Source organism: Carassius carassius, chromosome 26, assembly GCF_963082965.1.
Source record: "Carassius carassius chromosome 26, fCarCar2.1, whole genome shotgun sequence".
Lineage (NCBI taxonomy): Eukaryota > Metazoa > Chordata > Actinopteri > Cypriniformes > Cyprinidae > Carassius > Carassius carassius.
The window spans coordinates 7,955,815-7,963,181 of record NC_081780.1 but is presented as its reverse complement, the minus strand read 5'-3'; the positions used below and the strand labels follow the sequence as shown (position 1 = coordinate 7,963,181).

Genomic DNA, 7,367 nt, shown 5'->3' with positions numbered 1-7,367 from the left:
ACTCATTTGCGTCAGCACTCGTCGACAATTGCTTCTTTGAGAGATCAGGTCTGGTGTAGTGTTGCTTTCATTAACAAAAATTAAGACTAAATATAACGCGACTCAAAGTAAATGCTGGTCATGTGACGATGACTATAATTAAATGTATAATGCAATATTGTTGATAATTAAAAACAAGACTAAATGTGGTTTACAAAATAAAAATGTCTATGCTATGCTAAAATGTCTCTTCATTTTCGTTGACCAAAACGAGACTAAACAAAATGTTATAACATTATTTTGTCTCATTTAGTCACGTTATTATTATATTGCAGTATTTCTGTTTCCTGTGTCTCACTTCAATGGCTGCATCAGGTTGCATTGCACAGACACAGTCAAAGTCACTTCCTCAGGCCCCACTCACGGCATTATTTAGAAGACAACAACATACGAAGTTAAGTTCATATTAAATTGTGAGCGCACCTTCCCAAACGGACAAGGCTTTTATACTTGTCGTGTTCGCCGTTGTACTATTCTTTGAAACAACAGGGGAGTGACAAGGAGTAATTGTCCTCTAAAACCATCTGGAATCACCGGTGAGAAGTCATGTGCCAGTACAAGTCTTGTGATGAATGAGTTGAATTAATAATTTATTCATGTACAAACTTAAAACAATCTTAAACGATTGGCTTTGTTTCGCATCAAACACAACACAACTGTAAGCAAATAATGTATAATTAATATCTAAATTAATTCTTATTCTATTTTATATAATAAAAATAAAATGTACCTCGAATAAGAAGCCTTAGACAAACTATGCAAACACAGACGTGCATTTTTGGCTAGAATCGCCCTGAACTTGTGCATGTTTGGATGCGGAGTTATGCGGAAAGTCAAAAAAAAAAAATCTCATGCACTGTGCCAAGCGATACGAGTTCGCGCGCATTCAAAGCGAACTTCCAGCAACACAGCGATGACCTAGGGGTGGGCGTTATCGAAAAAATATATCGTGTTTTTATTTATTTATTTTTTTTTTTTTTTTTAAATCTCAATATGCACGATTTTATCACAATTCTTTGTCATGTTGGTTTTACTACTTTGCAAGTCGGAGCATTACAGCCAAACTAATTTCCCTATTATAAAGACAAAGGTAACAAAAAAAAAGAATGACATATTTAGGTGAAAGAGGACAAAGATAAAAAATAATTTTTCTTATTTTTTTAATAACAAAGATAAGAATGACAAAGATACACATTACAACAACACATAATATAGAAATAAACAGTGCTTTATTTTCGGGTACATTTATTTATTTTCAGCATTCAAGAAATTGAATGAACAAATATAAAAATAAAAACCTATATAAACTGATTCCTAAGGCAACTGTATTAAATGTCTTCAGTCAAGATCAGTGAGTGATTTTTCAATTTGTGTTTTTGTTTTATTAACGTTAAAGGAATAGTTCAACCAAAAATAAAAATTCTGCCAATTCTGTCATAGTGTTTTATTTTTATACCATCATTTACTCAAAAGTGGTTTTAAGTGTTCTCTTTCTTCTGAACATAAATGCTATTCTGAGGAACCTGGAAAACCAAAAAGTTGCTTGTCCACGGTGACTTCCATAGTATTTTTTGCTACTACCAAAATCAATGTGGACCAGCAAACCACATTCATTCATCATCTCTTGTGTTCAGCACAAGAAAGACATGAATACAGGTTTGGGACAACGTGACGGTGAGTAAATACTGACAGACATGAAATTTTGGGGTGATCTATCCCTTCACGAATCTAATACAGGCACGTTTTCTCTCAACTATTTACTTTCATTTTAGACATAACCAACTGACTCTACATTTAAACCTTGTGTGTTTTGACATTATTAGCGCAAAAGATAACTTGGTTCAATAATCAAGTGCTGCTAGACAGGCTTTAGCAAGCGCTTCGGGTGTAGGCCTATGCGGTTCTCATAAAAATGAAACCTTTAATATCACAAGCAAATAATGAGAGAGTAACTCTGCTGAGTTAACACTGCTGTGAATGCATGTGGCGTTGTATAGTATATGATGGAGGCACCAGAACTGCAGCTGATAGAATGTGCGCTGTAGCACGGTAACTTACTACGATATTTCTTCAAAAGCAGATCGTGGAGACTCTTTTATCATCCACGATAAAAAAATCGTCATATTGCACTTTTTTTATTTATTGTTTTTATTTAAATGTATGTGTGTGTACTTTTAACATGTTTTGTTGGTAAAATAAATGTTGTAAATTCAAATCAGGAGTCTTTCGTGTCTGGAATGGATGTATTCTTGAGTCTATAAGGTAAAACAATAATATAATAAGATAACCTTGTTTGAAATGGGTTTGGCTAAAATAAAATTTTGGTTTCGTCTATAGGCTAGGCCAGGGCTATTCAAATCTTGCCCTGGAGGGCCAATGCAGTGCAAGGTTTGGCTCCAACCCTAGTCAAACACACCTGAGCATGCTAATCAATGTTTTTGGAATCATTAGAAAATCACAGGCTGGTGACTTTGATCGGGGTTGGAGCCAAACTCTGCACCGCATTGGCCCTCCAGGGAAAGATTTGAATAGCCCTAGGCCAGGCCTTACTACTATGTACTTGTACTATATTGACTGGATTAAGTAGTGGTAAGGTGACCATATGAGCCATTTTCCCAGGACGCGTCCTTGTCAGGATTTTTATATTGCCTAAAATATCCAGATTTTGGCTGTTTGTGCTGTGCAGATCGATCATTGTATGACATTCATAAGAGCTTATGAATAGCACAGCTACGCTTCAAGTTGAATGAACGAACAAACACCTAACGTGTACGTGTATTTGTGTTGCTTTGATCGTTCTCTGTAGATCTCACCTTCTCACACGATTGGTTGATTATGTAACATACCAGCATGTTATGAGTATGTATATGACTAAAACTAATAAGAACTAAAATGACAGCTTCACACAAAGACTAGACTAAAACTAAAATTAAAAACAGGCTGCCAGAAACAACACTAGCCTCGAGGAGGGTTTGTGGCACTTAATTTTTTTATTTATTTTCATTCTAGTGGGTGTCAATACCAACCTCTGGTGCACGAGCCTTCAAATACTTTCGGTGCGGCCCAATTAACTTTATCTCAGTAAAACGGCAGCAGCTCCCAGATAATGTCAAGAGTGCATTAGGCGTTCGCAGTGAGCTTACTGGCTGCCCAGCTTTCAAACGCTCAGCAGAGCCACTCTGTCATGCTCTCATGCTTAAATTACTGCAGTGCTGATCTAATTGGCAGTGGAAGTTCCCAGCAAATATGCAATACTGAAACTGCAGTGACTGGGCATGTGTTTTGTCCAGGGCCTCAGTTATAATGACCCACATACGTACAGTAATGTATTCCTTCGTAGAGCGGATGAGTCCATATATATAGAGACTGAATGATCGAGTGCCTCATTTCTGATTTCACCTAAATGATTTGCATATGTATAACGGTGTTATTTAATGGTGTAATTAGTTCAATGAGGCTGGACCTGAAATCGCTCTTGTCTAGGTCAGTGGTTCTTAGGGTTTTTTTTTTTTTTTTTTTTTGAAATACTGGAAACCTGCAGATGAAATGCCTTGTCAGAGTTTCCTGCACAACTTATTCAGCAGTACAATACTAAATCTTCAGCACTTAGCTGACAGTATGGCAAGTGTAGTCCAAATTCCAAATGAATGATTAGGTTTCAATGGGTCAGTTCTTTTTATTGAAAGCCATACAGCCAGCAGCTGACTGTGACACTTGAACGTAGTTAGTTGCTAGCTGAACTTCATGACAATGTGTTTAAAGATCATGCCTTTGGTCATTAATATTTTATAAAAATCAGTGAAATATGCTTAAATGTTATGTTACTTAATATATATGTAATAAATACTATTGAAAAGACATTATTTTCTCAGTATTCTACTTTCAAAAACACTAAATAAATAATTCTGAGAACTGTTCTAAATCTGTGTTATTGATAGCTAAAGCTAAATTTATAAAAAAAAATGTTAATTAATTCAAAATATAGTTTTAATGAAATAAATATGAGATGGAAAAAGAAAAAATATAGGTACTCTTAAAAATTATGTAAAGTCAAGCAAATAGAAAACAAATAAAAAATAAATAAACATTGAAATAAATTACAATTTAGAATTAGAACAGTTCGAATTTAGTTTTAGTAGTGTAAAAATGAAAAGTGAACGTATAAAATGAAAGCTAATTAAAAATCTTAAATATGTAAAAAAAAAAATTTAATTAACACTGATCTAAATCTTTAAGAGGAATCTTTATAATTTATCGACATTCAACACTACTGTTTTACATGAACAAATAAAAATGAAACCATTTAACACTCTGTACCCTTAATACTTTCAGTTGTCTGTTTATCAAATGTTTTAAATTTTTTTTTTGATTGTTTCATGCTCTCGGCATCCGATTATAGACTTCACTGTGCATGTTTATCTTTATCTTCAGACTGTGTGGATCTCAAATGGTCCATGTTGTCGTGAACTGACGAGCTCACCCAGACTTTTATGCAGTCAGTAAGCGATATGGGAAGTGTTTCCCTTTTCACAGAAGCCTGTTTATTTCTATACGGTTAGTTGCTCTTTATAATTTGCATTTTTGCATCGTTTTTCCCCCTTCAGAACAGGCCCGTGACCCATTTTCGGGTCTCTCCCCGCCAGTTGAGAATCATTGGTCTGGGCGTCTCGGAGCAGTGATCTAAATGCTCTCAAGTTAAAGTGCTTGTGTTTCTGTCGCCCGTCATCAACAGCAGGGTCAATACTCATTGTCTCAAGAGGCCTGATGGAGAACACGCACACCCATCCTAATCAGAGGTGGTTATTCATAGCAGCGCACTCATTCTAAATGCATTCATGAAGTATTCATCAAGCATCAAACACGGGCTTTTCATCTCTTTAAATCAGCCTGGACGTGTTTTTGTTTTGTACTTTTTTTTTTTCTCAGCCAACATATCTAGTACGAGAGCTAGTTAGTTATTGCCTCCGTCATGTCGGCTTCCCTCAGACTCGGTTCGCTGTTATCATGTTAGATGAGTTTGCCCTCTATTTTTCATCCTTGTACTTTTCTCTCTCCACTTTCTCTGGATCTTTTTCAGTGGTTTGCAGTTGATCAGATAATATCCTCATCATATTTGTTGCCACGGTGATTTTACTTGCCTTAAATGTCAGCAAGTGAACTTCACTGATCTTTATGTCTCGCTAGACTGCCGTCCTGTCCTTTTTTTTTGTAAACCCTTACAGTAAGGTTCAATTTGGTAACATTAGTTAAAGCATTAGGTTTCAAGAATTAAAAACAAATAATAATTTTGCATAATTTGTTAATCTAGTTTGTTAACTAACATATTACATAAACTATAATGTATTTATAAATTACCATTAAAATTCTAAATAATTTTTCATGATACCTAATGCTTTAATGTTAACAATTTATTTATTTTGACTTTAAATGCCTGGAAATAATGTAATTACAATACAAAGGTAAATATACAATACAAATAAACACAACAAGGAGATTTTATTTTTGTAATGATATTACATTCCACAGTTTTAACATTTTTTTCAAGAATTTATTTTCTCTCTTTTTTTTTTTCTTAAACTTTTTTTTTTTTTTTTTACAGTTTTCTTCTTTTTTTTTTCTTCTTTTTTTTCAGGTACTCAACAGACACATCACTGATGAAAAAAGATCCGATAAACCTTTAGGCTTCAGTGTCCCATTAAAAAGCTGCAGTTTCACCGAATCTGCTACTTTTTTACATTTTTATTTTTACATTTTGAAGACAAAAATATTCCCACTCGTGTTTCCCATCCCACCCCACTCAACCAATAACTGAACAAAGGCTGACAACTGTTGGCTGTGATGTAAACACATTTGTGTGAATGTAATGTGTAGATTGTGTAAAGGAATCTGTGATCCTGAGCCCATATTACCTACATGCCCAACACTTCATGATTTTTCTTTGAGGAGAGTCCTTAAAATGCCCACTAAGTGACAGTTAGGCTGTTAGTTTTTATTCATTATCACTTTCACTACAAGCCTCACAATGATCCATACAAAACTTAGTTCACTACCTGTTTTCAGTCTGGGACTCTCTGTCTAGGATGGATGCCAATTAAGCTGTAATTGTAAGTGTCTGTTCTTGGCGTCTGATGCCAGCATCTGCCCTTCCCTTCTCTGCTCTTTGATATCTTTATACTCTGTGATTGAACACCCCTCTTTGCCTTGTTGAAGAAAATAGGAGTGAATTTAAGTGCGTTTTTAAATATCCTTACATGTTTTTCTCAAATAGGACTGTGGAACTGGTTTTATTTGAGAAGTGTTGTGTACAACTAGCGACTGACCCCATTTATGTCTTCGCCTAGGAGCGTAATCTGTGGACTGAAATACATATTTTCCTCCTAAGTGTGTCAAGGAACACTATCTTATATAAGGCCAGATGGACTTGTTGCAAGATGCTCCTAAAACAGATTGTTTATTGGGTATTTATGCAGGTTTTCTGTTGCATGCCCATTGTAATCAAGCAGTGTAGAGTTTGTGGGCTGTGTTTGGTCGATTTGTTGCTTTGAAAGTGTGAAGAGGTCTTCTGGAGTTCTGGATGTTTATGTAATTTCATGGCCAATTGCATTGTCAGCATGCAACAAAGTCTTTTTACTTGAATGCTGCCACACAAATCACCCAAAGCGCCCATAAATATGTTCGAAACCTCTTCTGAATGCTTCCCATGAAGACTGCTGGTCCCGTATTTCATCAATGCAGAGTTGAGAAGGATACATTTGTTAGTGAACTGCTGGCTGTCTTTATGGTGAAAGATCCAATGGAAGTAATGTTGGGATGGATCATTTTGAAATGGCTTTTATAAACAGCCTTTAGTTTGTTGCAGCCCTGCAAAACTTCACTTGGCAGCTTGTTTTATAAACAAACACAATGAAAACTCTCAAAATTAATTAACTTTATGAACCAATTAATAGTTGTTAAAGAACTAAAGTATAAAAATCAGTGCAACCAATGACGCTTTGTTTCTTGATATTTGGAAGCAGATTTTTGTTTTGGCAAATCTCCTTTCTAGAAATCTGTAAACATGGTCTTGCTGCAAAGCTAAATCTCCTAGTGTAGGGTTTTGGCATGGATGAATGAGTGTGCTGATTCGCCAGTGACCCTCGACGCATGTTCCTTCATAGCACGCTGTTTTATGGCTGCTCAAGTGATTTGTTTAATGCATTTATAGCATGTGAAATGGATGAAAAGTTTCAGATTGTGAAATGAATGCGTGAGAAGAGAAATTATGAAAACGGCTTGAGGGAACCAATCGCATGTCAGCTTAGAGATTGTATTAAGCTTGTGCTTGCCGC

The 7,367-nt window shown here is 35.4% G+C and overlaps 1 protein-coding gene across 1 annotated transcript in view; it reads right to left on the bottom strand.

Annotated features, from left to right (window-relative positions):
• Positions 1-5,625: 5,625 nt before the first annotated feature.
• Positions 5,626-7,367, bottom strand: part of LOC132105679 (cryptochrome-1-like) — a 140,310-nt gene continuing 138,568 nt past the window's right edge. Inside the window, exon 15 of the transcript XR_009423977.1 lies at positions 5,626-5,642. The gene's annotated coding sequence lies outside the window, so the exon portion shown is untranslated. The remainder of the gene's footprint in view (positions 5,643-7,367) is intronic.